Source organism: Rhinichthys klamathensis, unplaced genomic scaffold (assembly GCF_029890125.1).
Source record: "Rhinichthys klamathensis goyatoka isolate OS25496 unplaced genomic scaffold, OSU_Roscu_1.1 h1tg000070l_1, whole genome shotgun sequence".
NCBI lineage: Eukaryota > Metazoa > Chordata > Actinopteri > Cypriniformes > Leuciscidae > Rhinichthys > Rhinichthys klamathensis.
In genome coordinates, this window is record NW_026606613.1 from 137928 (window position 1) to 154946 (window position 17019).

A 17019-nucleotide genomic window follows, 5' to 3' on the forward strand; every position below is an offset into this window, starting at 1 on the left:
ACAATGTAACACTATTCTCAACTGAATTATAAATAATTGATTTCTGTATAAAATACTACCATTAAAAACATTCGATTTTCTTTTTTAATCAATGTAAAATGTGTAAGATTAGTGCTCCGAGGACAAGAAATGAAAACCAATGCAATATGATGAATGTCCAAAAGATGGGACCGACAGACTGTTTTGAAATGGAGTTGGATAAATATGTTTTGCTTTTAAAACAGTGTGTGTGTGTGTGTGTTGTAGGTTACAGTTTGACAAGAGTTTACAGTGTGACAAAAGCACAATGTTGTGTTTTATTGCGAGTGTACACAAATATAAGTAAAAACTTTGCAGGTTTAATGATCTGTATGATCATCTCTCACTCTCTCACACACACACACACACACACACACACAGTTCGATCGCGCCCGCGCATCTCTCTCTCTCTCTTTCGCGTGCACGTGCACACACACACACACACTAGCACGCACGCACGCACACACACACAGTCCAGCATTGCAATCTTGACATTGCAGCCTGTTCAATATGCGGTCACACCAAACGCGAATAGAGCGTCAAATTCGCGTCTAGTTCGACGCTAGCCAACGTTTGAAGTGAACGCGCGTTCAGAGCTAAGCCGATGGTACAGATTATGTGTCCCTAAAGAACCCGCGTATCTAACAGTAGTTCCGCATTACATTAATTAATTTGCACGCGAGTTTTATTTATTTTTATACCGTGTATTCTTCGTGTAAATTCGTGCACCGAACCGTGACGCCCGTATCGTTTCGGTTCAATACGAATAAATGTAACGTTCCACCCCTAATTTATATACAGTATATATATTAGGGGTGTAACGGTTCACAAAATTCATGGTTTGATATGATACAGTGGTGACACGGTTCGGTATGTTTTCGATACAGCAAAAAGAAAGAAATGCTTAATTTTTTTATTTTTTTATTTAAACTAACATCATTAAGTGATTTTAAAATTTTAATTTATTTATTAAAACTAACTTTTTTTTATCTTTTTTTAATTTGAACAATGATGGAGCTATAGCCTACTTGACTCTTCTTAGCATATAAAACAAAAACAGCTCCTTATGAAAAAATTAAATGTAATATTGTAGTAGTTATAAACAAAGGTTTATTTTATATCAGGTTTATTTTAAGTTTGCAAGGCTCCAGATTAACATTTGAGGGCAGCAATTTTATTCATAATGTCGAAATAATAACGGAGAAATTTGAATGCAAGCTTACTAGATCTCGCAGCGATGTTATAACTTCTGTAGCGAATTAAAATGCTTTCTTCACTGGATCTCTTAACGCTGTGTAGTGTCACTTGATCAAGATTGGCTTGTGTTGCATAGGTTGCACTGACATTGGTCCAAACTCATAACGGTCCGTTAAGCACAAATGAGTTGCGCAGTTTCGTTCCGCTTTCATCACGTTTACCATCTGATGTTGGGCAACGTTGTGGTGGTCAACCGCGTTAGCGCGAATGCTTACAAAATTTTGTTCGGCAGGAAAAATGGTCCAACGAACCGTTCGGTTTGTAATGTGTTCAATACGAATACCTGTATCGTTACACCCCTAATATGTATGTAATATATATATATATATATATATATTTATTTATTTTAGTCAATATTTAATAAATTAGAAATAAATTAGAAAACACATAGGTTTGCAGATTCAAGAAGTTGCCTTCTAATTACAGTATTTTTCATAAATAAAGTATTTAATTGTTTAAAAATATATCAATATGTGAATAAAAAGGAAGTAAACACTGTAACAGGGCACTGAGTATTCTGGTAATTAAAAAAAAAAAAAAATGAAGTATCTTTGAAGATGTTTATCCTGAACCCGTGCTCTTGTGTGTGTGTGTGTGTGTGTGTCAGGGGCGGTGAAGTACCTGGAGTGCTCGGCGCTCACACAGCGCGGGCTGAAGACGGTGTTCGACGAGGCCATCCGGGCCGTGCTGTGCCCCCCGCCGGTCAAGAAGAGGGGCAGAAAATGCTCACTTCTCTAGAGACTGATGCCACCCAAACTGTGTTTCTGAAGGAGAAACGAGACCCGGCTTTCATCTCTCAACTTTTCCTCCATCGTAATCAGACATGGGCAGTATTTCAATTAAATGTATTTTAAATACGTATTTAATTACTTTAGTGTAATTTGTATTTTGCTGGTGTGGAAAAAATAAAATGTAGTTTGTAACAAAATATTTTGAGGGAGTGTATTTAGAGTATTTAAAATACTTAAATACTTAAGAAAAATCACCATAGTAAAAGATTTTGCCATATTTTCGGTCTGATGTTGGCAATGGCAATGTCCAGGTTAGATGCACGAAAATCACATGACACCCTGTAGACCGGGCTCCCTCCAAGAAGTGAATGAGTTTTGAACACAGGAGAAGAAGTGGCGCTGCTCCTCTTAAAAACGGCATTAAAGGTGCTATCAGCGATTTCAGGCCCAAAAAAGGCCGAAACATAAATGATCACATTCATCTAATTTTTCCTAGCGATCTGCTAGCTGCCCGCCCCATAAGCATGCCGTCCAAAAAACGCGTCTCTGTAGGCAGCCTACGCTCTGAGATCTGCACACAAAAACAATGGGTTTCACCAACCACCAAAACCTAAATAAACAGTGTTCCAACCAATCACCGACAGTGTTGTGAGGTTTTGCACTCGTGCACGGCTGCACGCGAAGTCGGAGCAAAACCTCACAACACCCACCCCCTGTCGGTGATTTCCCCCTAGGAAAAATTAGATGAATGTGATAATTTATGTTTCGGCCTTTTTTGGGCCTGAAATCGCTGATAGCACCTTTAAGGTAAAGTGTTTTGTGAAAAATATACAGTCTACACACACACATATTGCACACTGAATGGCATTATAGAGAAAATAATTGTGCCTTATGAGATTAATGCACTGTGTTGTCATTTATAAAAGGACATCATATGCCCTACCTATTATGAAACAGCGCGTCTGTCGTAACTCCACTGAAATCTCCATGCTAAGCAAGCGTTCACAATATAAACGTATTGCATATGAGAAATATTGATATTGATTTTGTATAAAACTACCACACCATTGATGTGAACTTAGCTATACATGCCATTTACGTCAGAGGGAGCTATTTCAGGCCCTGTAGAGATTTAGTGAAATGCCCATACTTTTTTTATTTTGCTACTTCGCCATTTTGAATTTACACATTTATCATATTTGTGTTATTGCTACTATTTGTGTTATTGACATTTCAGTAATAAAAAAAAGACTTAAATTTATTGTGGGAGTATTTTTGCATTTTCAAAATACTAATTACTTGTATTTTATTTAAATACATTTTTCACATCAGTATTTTGTATTTTATTTTGTTACATTTCATGAGCCAGTATTTGTATTTTGTAACAAAATAGTTTTTGATGTATTTGTGCCCACCTCTGGAATGAACCTCATTGGTTCATGCTGAAGCTCAAACGTGCTGCGTAACATGAGAATTAACCTCATTGGTTCTTGCAGAAGCTCAAACGTGCTGCGTAACATGAGAATGAACCTCATTGGTTCTTGCTTAAGCTCAAACATGATGCGTAACATGAGAATGAACCTCATTGGTTCTTGCTGAAGCTCAAACGTGCTGCGTAACATGAGAATGAACCTCATTGGTTCTTGCAGAAGCTCAAACGTGCTGCGTAACATGAGAATGAACCTCATTGGTTCTTGCTTAAGCTCAAACATGATGCGTAACATGAGAATGAACCTCATTGGTTCTTGCTGAAGCTCAAACGTGCTGCGTAACACATGAGAATGAACCTCATTGGTTCTTGCAGAAGCTCAAACATGATGCGTAACTTTAGAATGAACCTCATTGGTTCTTGCAGAAGCTCAAACGTGCTGCGTAACATGAGAATGAACCTCATTGGTTCTTGGTAGTAGTCTATATAGGGCAGCTTATGTCAAAAATGATTTATGGCAGCATAATTGATGGTTTTGACAGCTGTTTTATGACAGGATATGAGGATGGGGAGGGTTTTATAACTATCAGGTGGTTTGTGTGACCTTTTGGCCGTGCTTGGTTCCGGGGTGTTTATGATGTGTGTTTACGACCCTGCAATCTGCTTTGTGTAACTGTTAGGAATGTTTTCAGGGAAAGTTTTTATTATATCTGGATAATGTTCACAGAACGCTGAAATTATGAACAGAGGGTCCGCGGATATGCTTTTCAGCCGGCACTGCATCATCCAGATTGTCTGTTGGGGAGAATGTCACAAATGAGTTTTAAAAATAAAAAGCAATGTACTTGAATAAAACACATAAATAGTGATTCAATTAAATAAGATGTTAAATTTATTAAACATTTAAAAAGTTTGTTTTAAACATGTTGAACTTAATGAGGGAGCCTTTATGCGCCTATCTGGATAATGTCACAGATTCTTAAATCTTTCTGAGCAGACAAAATGTCACAAATGAGTTTTAAAAATAATAAGCATTACGGTTAAATAAAACATATAAATTAGTGAATAATAGTTCATATTATATGAAAATATATTATCAAGTATACATATTTTAATCTATTACATCGGTGACATAGGAACATCATGCGGACACCACGATATATGGACTTACATAGATAAATAAAACATATAAAATAATTGAAACAAGCTGTTAAATTACCAAGTATGCAAACTTTAATCTAATGCACCACGAAATACAGTCTTACACCGATAAATAAAAATAGTGAATAATAGGTGATATAGGAACATCATGTGGATACCGCAATATACTGGCTTACAGATAAATGACCATATCAAATAGTAAATAATTGTTGATATTATATTAAATAAGTTGTTAAATTACCAAGTATACACATTTTAATCTAATGTACGACAATGAACTGTTTTACACCAATAAATAAAATAGTGAATAATAGGTGATAGGAACATTATGTGGATACTGCAATACACTGGCTGACAGATAAATGACCATATCAAATAGTAAATAATAGTTGATATTATATTAAATAAGTTGTTAAATTACCAAGTATACACATTTTAATCTATTACATCAGGGATATAGGTTCACAATGCAATATACTGACTTACATAGATAAATAAAACATATAAATTAGTGAATAATAGTTCATATTATTTGAAACAAGCTGTTAAATTACCAAGTCTACTAATTTTAATCTAATACACCACGAAATACTGCCTTACACAGATAAATAAACATATAAAACAGTGTTTATACAAAATAAGATGTTAGATTATCCACAATATACTGTCTTACATAGTTAAATAAAATGTATAAAATAGTGAATAATAGTTGATATTATTTGAAATAAGACGTTAAATTATCCACAATATACTGGCTTACAGATAAATGACCATATCAAATAGTAAATAATAGTTGATATTATATTAAATAAGTTGTTAATTTACCAAGTATACACATTTTAATCTATTACATCAGGGATATAGGTTCACACTGCGATATACTGACTTACATAGATAAATAAAACATATAAATTAGTGAATAATAGTTCATATTATTTTAAATAAGATGTTAAATTATCAAGATACATCTAATACACCACGGAATACTGCCTTACACAGATAAATAAACATATAAAACAGTGTTTACGAAATAAGATGACATTTTATTAAGTATTTAAAACTCGTTTTAAACGTATGTTGAAGTGTACCTACCATTGGTGAAATTAGGAGGTCTTTTTGGCTCTGGTTAAATCACAGATCCTTGAATTTCTGAGGTGAAGAGATACTTGCTCTCCATTTGCTAAATTGAAAATGAAGATCGCTTCCATCATGTCCGGGGCCCCTGGGTAGCAATTAAAAGATAGTGCGGCCACATGGTGTTTTACAATCAAAGACCACAACTGTCTCCAACCATAAAATCTCCTGATCTGAAGCATTCCTGTCTGGCTGGGGAGACCCCAAAATGGGGCCATTTTGACACTTCACACGGACCAGGCTGTAAGATCAATATAATTAGATGGTTATACCGGTGTCTTCAGGAAAAAGTCAAAACAAAATGGTCGCAAAGTTACATATTATATAGCCTACTCTTATCCATTGATTGTTATGATAAGATATATTGTCCATATTTCCTGGGGGAGTTGTCCCCCATCCTGTTTCTCTTGACACCTCAATGACTCCTTTTGAAGAGCAGATTTATTTTTCTAACATTTAAACTTAACACATTAGAACACCCTCTGACTTTATGAATGCACATAAATGACAGCTTAATGATTTTTTATATTTTTGTGCATTTGTTTAACAGCGTGAGAGCAGCAACTACAAATCTCGGCAGAGAACGAGAGGGAGAATCCATCAGGATATCACGTCAGATAGCACACTTTATAGCCACGGATTGGTCACAGTCATGCCCCATCGATAGCACAATGGGATACAGGGAATCACGCGATCAATAAGCACATCCACCAGACAGCGTGAATGGGCAACAGCACCAACACATAAAGCTGCACTACAGCCTCCATGGACACAAGCAAACAAACGGGGAAAACGGACGTGACGCATCCCGGGTGACAACCAATCAGACTTTAAATGGAAAGTACCGTTTGCTGATAGGCCAATATTGCTGTCAATCACCTAATCCCGTCACATATGGATGAATTGTTCACCACAAAACGATCAATTTAGGCAAACAAAGTAAGTATGGTCAATTTTGAATTCATGGGGACTTTAAAAAGTGAAGTTATCGAGATTATTCTGATAGAAAACAATACGCTATACCCAGGGCTTAATTTAAGCCGGAACATGTTCCGGCACCTCCGACGTTGGATCCGGAACCTTTTTTATTGGATCCGGCACCTTCTGTGTCACTATAGAAAATGAATAGCCTAAATTAAAAAAAATAAAATTACTGTTTGTGTAGTGTTCAATGTTGTTATCTGTCTTGTTAGTCTTTATTCCCCATTGAAGTCCCACAAAAATCTTGTGTCTGCATTTTCGATGCGTTTTGACGTGATTTTTTTTCAGGGTAAGACAAGAGGGGGAGGGGCGGCACGGCACTTCAAGTGACACATGCTATGCGCGCTTCTTGTGCTGAGATTTTTTTTCGCCTCGTTTTAGGGTAAAAATTTCAAAAAGACAGCAAAGTTTACTTAACTTTTTCAAATACGCTGGCCAGTCAAATCCCAAACAAGCAAAAATCGTTTCCACCGATCAAGAATGTGGAGACCACGGTGAACACAGCAGTAGTACGCCTACCATTAATGCTGCTAATTTTGCACCTGTCATTAGCGGGGATGATGATGACCCACACAGGGAAGGAGATAAGGATGACGACGAGACGGCTGATGGGCACTTTGAATCTGCGAGAGATTGTGATGGCGACACAGCAGGTACATTTGTCGGGAACACTCAAACTGGGCAAATCTGGACGGACGCTCAGTTTACAGAGAAAAAAAAAAAAGTTATCCCGGGCTTTTAATGGACAAAACTGGACTGGGCTGTGCCATTTGTAAAAAAGTGGGATCACTCGGTCCGGAAAAAACTGCAGGTGTGAAACTGGCAAAAGAATGGATCTCGGGCTCAGTGACATCATCTGCGCCCGATTTAAGAAAAAAGCAAAGAGCCTTAAGGTAAAAAGTTTTTGAGCATGGGAGTGTAATGGCATTAAATATTTGTGATAAAGCAAACGAAAATATATTGGTAAACGCAGTAATCAATATCCAAAACGACCAGGTGCAAACGACTGGCAGAATTTTTCGCACCGCTTACAAGGAGGCCAAGCGTCACAGGCCAGCTCACGGCTTTGAACATGAAATAAACTGTCAGGAAATGAATGGTGTGGATATGGGGAGGATTCTCCACTCTAACGTGGCATGTTCTCATATACAACAGCATATTGCAACTGACATGAAAAAAAAACTGCTTGAGAGGATTGTCACTTGTGCTCCAAAAATCGGACTCATGTTGGATGAGGCCACAGGCTTAAATAAAAAGAGTGCATTAATCGTGTATTTACGAATGCAGTTGCCAGAGATGGAATCGCCCGAGAACATATTCTTTGATCTTGTGGAGTTAGATGATTTTGGCGCAGAAGGCATTGTCCGCAAACTGTTGGATGCCTTAGATCACGCAAACTTAGACGAGGCATTCCTCTTGAAAACACTCGTCGGTCTCACATGTGACGGTGCGTCAGTGATGCTCGGACGCAAGAGTGGGGTGGCAACTCGACTTAAAACCCGCTTCCCAAACATCATGGTGTGGCACTGCTCTGCGCATCGACTTGAGCTTGCAGTTGGTGATGTGATGAAAGAAATGGGGGCTATAAATCATTTCAAAATCCTCATGGATAAACTTTACGCACTGTACAGCCACGGCCGCATTAACAATAGGGCTAGGCGGGGCTAAAGCCCCGGGGCCCGAGCAAGGAGGGGGCCCGTGATTGGCTGTGGAGTAGATACTAGCCATCTGATTGCCAAAGCCTACCACGCAACGCCCCCCACAAATTCGCCCTGTTGTTAAGTGGCGCTTTGCCGTATATTCCATGCATTATCATGGAATCATTATCATTAAATAGTGACCGTTCGCAAAGACCCGCCTTTTTTAGTTACTGTGTGACAAGCCAGGCGTCTCTCACGAGTCACGCACATCATGTTCTCACTCATGCACTGGAAAATACATTGCGGGGCAAAGACTAACGTTACGATTGACTACAAGAGAGAGTTCAGAGCAGCTTACTGTTGATATGAAACAAAGTCTCAACTTTCAAATATTGTCATTTAAGTAATTTAAACAATACCGTTTTAAAGTTCAAGTCCACCGACGTTAATCTACTGACAGCTTTATTGTCGGACAAAATTGCGTATTCGGCGTTATGATTGGCCAGTTCACCTGTCAATCAAACCCCTGTGGGCAGCAGGGCATGGTGAATTGAAACGTCACGTTTTAATTTGATATAACAAATACATTTATTCTATATTTAACTTGTGAACGATCTACCTGCTGCCTGCACGTAGGCCTATAGATGGCTGCCTGGAGTGCCTGCGCCTTATTAGAATATACGCATCAACCAATCAATCGCCTCCACTCTTCACTTCATTAGACTATTCTTAAAACACATGCGTCATCATCGACCCCACAAATTTTCGGTAAGTTTGATTATTAACTTGATGGATGTATGATGCTTTTTGTGTTTGATCAAACTCTATTTTCGCCTAAAGGGCTGGCGATAATATATCTGGTAGAAATATGTACATTTTCCTGCGCCATCATGATACAAGTTTATAATTTAAACGCGTTTTTAAGCATTGTGGTTTGGATACAAATTATTTTAAACTGCCCAGGCACAGTAAGCAGCGGGAGAGAATTCGTTTTGTAAATGCTCGTTTTGAGACCATTGCCCTGTCCCAAATGGAACCCTAAGCACTCGCGGTCTTCCTCTGAGTCCGCACTTTCGCGACGTAACGCCGCTTTGAATGTCGGGAAGAAGTCTGCTGTGGAGTCCGCATCAGCGTGGGCTCGGCAAAAGTGCGCATCAAGGGCGCAAATCGACCGCAGAGGGGGCGCTCGCGAGCACCCTTCTGAGATCTAAAAATGACAAATGGGACACACTGCGGTCTCACGGACTTAACGGACACGCGCACGCGGCAGCCATTGTAAGTCCACAAGACCGAAAATGCACATGAAGTGTGCCATTTGGGACAGGGCCATTGGTGAACTTGAGACGGTTTTGCACAGCGCACTTGAGTTCCGACCCTGAGGTCTTAAAGTGACAGAAGCTGCTAATAAAGCTGCTGTCGCCATTTGTGTCCATAATGTTAATCAAACATCAGAAATAAGTAATTTACTGCCCTTGACTGAATCACTTTTGTAAAATTAATAAGAATGAATGTTGAATTTATAGTGAAAACTATGTATTGTTTATTGGATTACTTTATACAATATACTATTATTCAGTGCTTTAAAGGCACACTGTGGAACTTTTCAACCTTTATAATATATTACCAAAACCCATTGAGATGGTACATCGACTTACAATAGGTTGAATGACACGTCTGCCGAAGCCTGAAGGTGTCTGTATCGCTTTTACTAGCACTATGTAACTTCGGGTTTCGGGTAGGAACCCGAGCACAAAAAGAACTACAAAATTCGACTGCTTTACGGCATACGTCACTTCCCCCACCACCCCAACTTCCTCAAATTCTAACGTGAGAGCTCAACCAAAGAACGTATATTGTTCTTCTATACTCTTTGGCTCAACTCGCGTTTGATTCATTGCCGGCGTCTGTATGTTGTCGTCATGGCTGAATCAACAGCTACTCGGAAGAAAGCGAAGAAAGCAAAGATTTTGTCAGAGGAGACCAAAAAAAGAAAAAGGGAGAGTTTAAAATAAACATCGGCATAAAAGTGTATATATAATGTAATATTTACTGCGAATTCGTGTAACAAAACTGATATACACTCACCGGCCACTTTATTAGGTACCCCATGCTAGTAACGGGTTGGACCCCCTTTTGCCTTCAGAACTGCCTCAATTCTTCGTGGCATAGATTCAACAAGGTGCTGGAAGCATTCCTCAGGGACTTTGGTCCATATTGACATGATGGCATCACACAGTTGCCGCAGATTTGTCGGCTGCACATCCATGATGCGAATCTCCCGTTCCACCACATCCCAAAGATGCTCTATTGGGTTGAGATCTGGTGACTGTGGAGGCCATTTTAGTACAGTGAACTCATTGTCATGTTCAAGAAACCAATTTGAAATGATTAGAGCTTTGTGACATGGTGGAAGTAGCCATCAGAGGATGGGTACATGGTGGCCATAAAGGGATGGACATGGTCAGAAACAATGCTCAGGTAGGCCGTGGCATTTAAACGATGCCCAATTGGCACTAAGGGGCCTAAAGTGTGCCAGGAAAACATCCCCCACACCATTACACCACCACCACCAGCCTGCACAGTGGTAACAAGGCATGATGGTTCCATGTTCTCATTCTGTTTACGCCAAATTCTGACTCTAACATCTGAATGTCTCAACAGAAATCGAGACTCATCAGACCAGGCAACATTTTTCCAGTCTTCAACTGTTCAATTTTGGTGAGCTCTTGCAAATTGTAGCCTCTTTTTCCTATTTCTAGTGGAGATGAGTGGTACCCGGTGGAGTCTTCTGCTGTTGTAGCCCATCCGCCTCAAGGTTGTGCGTGTTGTGGCTTCACAAATGCTTTGCTGCATACCTCGGTTGTAACGAGTGGTTATTTCAGTCACTGTTGCCCTTCTATCAGCTCGAACCAGTCTGGCCATTCTCCTCTGACCTCTGGCATCAACAAGGCATTTCCGCCCACAGAACTGCCGCTCACTGGATGTTTTTTCTTTTTCGGACCATTCTCTGTAAACCCTAGAGATGGTTGTGCGTGAAAATCCCAGTAGATTAGCAGTTTCTGAAATACTCAGACCAGCCCTTCTGGCACCAACAATCATGCCACGTTCAAAGTCACTCAAATCACCTTTCTTCCCCATACTGATGCTCGGTTTGAACTGCAGGAGATTGTCTTGACCATGTCTACATGCCTAAATGCACTGAGTTGCCGCCATGTGATTGGCTGCTTAGAAATTAAGTGTTAACGAGCAGTTGGACAGGTGTACCTAATAAAGTGGCCGGTGAGTGTAAGTCACAACATACTGCCGTATACAAATGTAAATGTAAATGTTTTTTTTTCCTTTCAGCTCATATATGTTTGTATTTGTGTAAAAGGAAAAACAAACTGAAGACTACAAATAACGGAAATATGTAGTGAGTTATATCAGTTTTGTTACACGATTTCCCGACTACTCGATTTCATCTCCAACCCATTGCAAAGAGATCCTGAAGACGTTAATTGTTTGCTTCAGGTGTGTTTGATTAGGGTTGGAGATGAACTGTGCAGGACAGACGATCGGCAGGAGCAGGATTGGGCAACCCTTGTCAATGCGACTTACCTGATCAGACATTGTTTTCTGCGTATGCTACTTTTATTCAATTTGTTTTCTTTATAGGATTTATATTATTAATCTTATATTTATATTATTATTTTGGTCAGTAGTGAATCGATTAACTTTCTCCAACATACAAATTAAATGCCGTCTGCACACACATAAAGACACGGGAGGTTGACCGGTTGACTGTTGACTTTTGCGACAATGCTGCGGCGCTTGTGGCCTCTAGGGGCACTAGACGTGAAAATTACAGGTCGAGCGCACCCTAGTGGCCAAAAACTCCACAGTGTGCCTTTAAGTTTTTCAAGTAGGTCGATTTCTTATGTGCCTTTGTTCTATTGTTATTTGTGACTCTTGTCATCAGTAAGCTTGAGATTCTTTTCTTAAGCTACTATTATTTTTTGTGATATTGAAATTGGTCACAAGAATTCTGAAATTTTAGTGGCATAAAATTTTGATATGATAAAAAATCGTATTAAAAGTAATATAACTTAACTGTGAAGTATATCATAGATGAATAAAATGACTCGTATAATGAAATTTAGCTCATGTAGTTGGTGACCTAAAGTGGTGGTGGGGGGCCCTGCAGTAACTCATAGCCCCGGGGCCCAGTGAGCTCTTAATGCGGCCCTGTGTACAGTACATCAAACAAAAACCGAGTGGAGCTCAAAGAGTGTGCTGACGGTTTGAACATTCAATTGTGTAAAATTGGTCGGGTGTTAGACAACAGATGGGTGGCATCTAGTCTCAGAACAGTCGAAGCTGTGTGGAGAAGTTATCCTGCCCTCCACAGACATTTTACGCACGCAGCGGAGGATTCTGCTCGCGAGAGCGCAACTCGTGAAAGCTACAATGGCATGGCAAAGCGCCTTTCATCCCATGCATTTGTTTACAATTTAGGACTCATGTATGACGCGCTGCAAGAACTGTCAGAGCTGTCTCTCGAGCTCCAAAAACAAGAATGCAATATCATAATGGCGCATAAAGCCATTTGCCGACAGATCAGGGTGTTCGAGGCTATGTCTGAGCGGCCCGGTCGATACAGCCTATTGAGCCAGCGCGGGGTCGAGGAAAACTCCTTTCAGGGTGTACCGCTGCATGCAGGGCGGCTCACTGACAAAACCCTGGACCAGAGGATGTTTTTTGGGAGCCTGGCAAGAAATCTGGAGAAACGCATGTTATCACAGGGGAAAGACCAAACAGGATACAAAAAGCTATTTGAGGATTTAAAAGTGCTTTATCCACAATATTGGCCACAGGATGGTGACGCGCTGTTCGGGGAGAGTGAAGTTGAGACGCTCTGCCAGCAGTTTTGCATTGATAGCACGCGAAATGTCATCAGGGCATTCAGGGAATACCGTGACAATAATGGGACATTAATCCCAGATGAACTGATTTACCTCTTGGCTGCGGTCAACACTGTCCCCATCTCAAGTGCTGAGTGTGAGAGGGTGTCACGGTTCATGAATTCATTGACTCTTTCTTGCGCTGTGTTTGTGTATGTGTGTGAGTGTGGGCGTGGTCGCTGATCAGCCGCTGATTGTTATCAGCGCCAGCTGATTCTGATCAGCGATCTCTATTTATAGCCTTGGTTTTCGTCTTGTGTTTGTCAGATCGTTGTTGGATGTTCCCCGTGCTGTTTGGTCTTTGCCTGGTGTCTGCTGTTCCCTGTTGGAGTTCGTCTGTTCCCGTTGAAGTTCGTGTTAGAGTTCTGTCTGTCTGCTGTCATTTTGGAGTTCCTGGTTTCTTCTCTTCACGTCACGGGTTCGGACTGTTTCACCATCACTCGGGAGGATCATCACACTTCTCAGCACCACGGAATTGGGTTGCCCATTTGCCCCTGCGCTACCATTGTGCCCTGGACTGAGTTTACCTGTTCCTAACGTTTTCTCTAATAAACCTGGTTTATCGCTATTGCATCTTCTGTCTTATTCCACCCGTTACAGAACGATCTGACCACCATGGATGCAGCGAGACCCTCTGATCTGGACGAATACCTTGCGAGGAGCGCCGCGAGGATGGACCAGCAGGAGGAGAATACTGCTGTGACTGGCCGTGCCGTTCAAGCTTTGGTAGCGCAGGTATCCGAGCTCACCCAGCGCTTCCAACAGCTAGCGACTCCCACTGCGCCACCCACACCGCCGACTCTCCCCACGCCCTCATCACCCAACCATCTGCCTGAACCCAGATTACCCACTCCGGAGAGGTATAGTGGTGAGCCCCAGTATTGTAGAGCATTTCTAACTAAGTGTTCCATGTTTTTTGCTCTGCAACCCCAGACCTTTGCCTCTGAAGAGACCAAGGTGGCTCTGGTACTGACTTTGCTGTCGGGGCGGGCAGCTTTGTGGGGAGCGGCGGTGTGGGAAAATCAAGACCCATGCTGTTACTCGTTCCAAACACTCGCGGCAGAGATGAAGAGAGTTTTTGATCGGGCGGTGGCTGGAAGAGAGGCGGCACGCCGTCTTGCTGATCTTCGGCAGGGAGACCAATCGGTCACCGACTACTCTATTGAATTCCGCACCCTCGCCGTAGAGTGTCACTGGAACGAGGAGGCGCAGTGGGATATGTTCCTGCATGGGCTGGCTGACCGTATCCAGAGAGAAATCTATGCCTTGGACCTACCGAAGGATCTCAATGGACTTATCGAACTGGCCCTGCGAGTGGATGGCCGTCTGCAGAGAGTGGAGCAGCATTCCCGCAGGACCCTGATGCCTGAGACCTTCGGACCCCCCCGCGTCAGGGAGAGTGATACGGTCAGCCACACCTTCGATCACGAGCCCATGCAGGTGGGTAGAGCTCGGCTCTCCCGGGAGGAGAGAGAAAGACGGAGATCCCGGGGGCTATGTCTCTATTGTGGAGGAACTGGCCATTTCATCAACACCTGCCCCGTAAAAGATCGAGCTCGGCAGTAAGCAGGAGGCTACTGTCGGGCGGGATTTCCACCAGCAAGACCTCTTCTACTCTCCTTCCGGTGAGAGTGCAATGGGCAACCCGATTTTTCAATTGCTATGCACTTCTGGATTCTGGGGCCGAGGGAAATTTCATGGATCTGTCTTTAGCACGTAAGCTACAAATCCCCATCATACCACTCACCAACCCGATCTCTGTCAACGCTCTCAACGGACAAGAATTACCTGCCATTACTCTCACCACTGATCAACTAACTCTCATAACCTCTGGCAATCACACTGAAGAACTCTCATTTCTACTATTTGACTCTCCCCATTCCCCGGTGGTCCTCGGTCACCCCTGGCTCATCCAGCACAATCCCAGGGTTGACTGGGGTCACAACTCCGTGTCTGCTTGGAGCACTAAGTGTTATGCGTCTTGTTTGTTGTCTGCCTGTTCTTCGTTGTCCAGTTCTGTTTTGCAGGAGGAGTCGATGAATTTGTCTAACGTGCCCGCGGAGTACCTCGACCTGAAGGAAGTGTTCAGTAAGTCTCGGGCTGCTTCTCTTCCTCCGCATCGTCCCTATGACTGTGCTATAGATCTTATGCCAGGTACGTCTCCGCCTAAGGGCAAGTTATACTCACTTTCTGTTCCAGAGAGGGAGGCCATGGAGAAATACATTTCTGATTCTCTAGCCTCTGAATTCATTCGTCCTTCCTCTTCTCCGGCGGGGGCGGGGTTCTTTTTTGTGGGTAAGAAGGATGGTTCTCTGCGACCGTGTATTGATTACCGAGGGTTGAACAACATCACGGTAAAGAATACTTATCCTTTGCCGTTGATGTCTTCAGCCTTCGAGCGGTTGCAGGGAGCATCCGTATTCACAAAATTGGATTTACGTAATGCATATCATTTGGTTCGCATCAGGAAGGGGGATGAATGGAAAACCGCATTTAATACTCCCAGGGGTCATTTTGAATACTTGGTTATGCCGTTCGGGCTGTCCAACTCCCCAGCGGTTTTCCAGGCACTCGTCAATGACGTGCTGAGAGATATGGTTGACCAGTTCATATATGTCTACCTGGATGACATATTGATTTTTTCTTCTTCTCTCCAGGAACACGTTCAGCACGTCAGACGAGTGCTTCAGAGGTTGCTAGAGAATGGGCTTTTTGTCAAGGCGGAGAAATGCGTTTTTCATGCACAGTCTGTTCCTTTCTTAGGTTACATCATCTCTTCTGAGGGAGTGCGCATGGACCCTGACAAGGTTAAGGCTGTGTTGGATTGGCCAAGCCCAGATTCTCGTAAGGCCCTACAGAGGTTTCTGGGGTTTGCCAATTTCTATAGGCGTTTTATTCGCAACTTCAGCCAACTAGCCGCACCTCTGACCGCCTTGACCTCCCCCAGAACGACGTTCAGGTGGTCCAGTACAGCCGAGGCTGTATTTGCCAACCTCAAGAGCCGCTTCAGTTCCGCTCCCATCTTGATTGCCCCTGATTCATCACGCCAGTTTGTGGTGGAGGTCGACGCGTCAGAGGTGGGGGTAGGTGCAGTTCTATCCCAGCGCTCTTCCTCAGACGACAAGATGCACCCTTGCGCGTTTTTGTCTCATCGTTTATCGCCTGCCGAACGTAACTATGACATTGGTAACAGAGAGTTGTTGGCAGTCAAGTTAGCACTGGAGGAGTGGCGCCATTGGTTAGAGGGGTCGGGAGTACCTTTTATCGTGTGGACCGATCATAAGAACCTGGAATATATTAGATCTGCTAAAAGACTCAACTCCAGGCAGGCTCGTTGGGCACTTTTTTTCGGACGTTTTGACTTTTCTCTCTCGTACCGCCCGGGTTCCAAAAACATCAAACCCGATTCTTTATCTCGTATTTTTGACCCATCCGAACGCCCGGTTACTCCCGAGTGTATTTTACCCGAGACACTATTTATCTCCACACTCACATGGGAGGTCGAATCGAAGGTCAAGACGGCCTTAGAAGGGGTAACGCCTCCGCCCGGTTGCCCACCGAGTCGGTTATTTGTGCCAGAGAGGGTTCGGTCCGACGTCATTCGATGGGGTCACTGTTCCAGTATAGCATGTCATCCAGGGGTAAATCGCACCAGTTTTTTGGTCAAGCAACGGTTCTGGTGGCCATTAATGGCTCGCGACATTCGGAGTTTTGTCTTGGCTTGCTCG

The 17019-nt window shown here is 42.3% G+C and overlaps 1 protein-coding gene and 1 pseudogene across 1 annotated transcript in view; one reads left to right on the top strand and one right to left on the bottom strand.

Moving 5' to 3' along the window:
- The window catches only part of LOC130084987 (ras-related C3 botulinum toxin substrate 1-like), a 36275-nt pseudogene extending 34178 nt beyond the window's left edge, over positions 1 to 2097 (top strand).
- Positions 1 to 17019, bottom strand: part of LOC130084985 (small integral membrane protein 10-like protein 2A) — a 168588-nt gene that overhangs the window by 127030 nt on the left and 24539 nt on the right. The window lies entirely within an intron of this gene.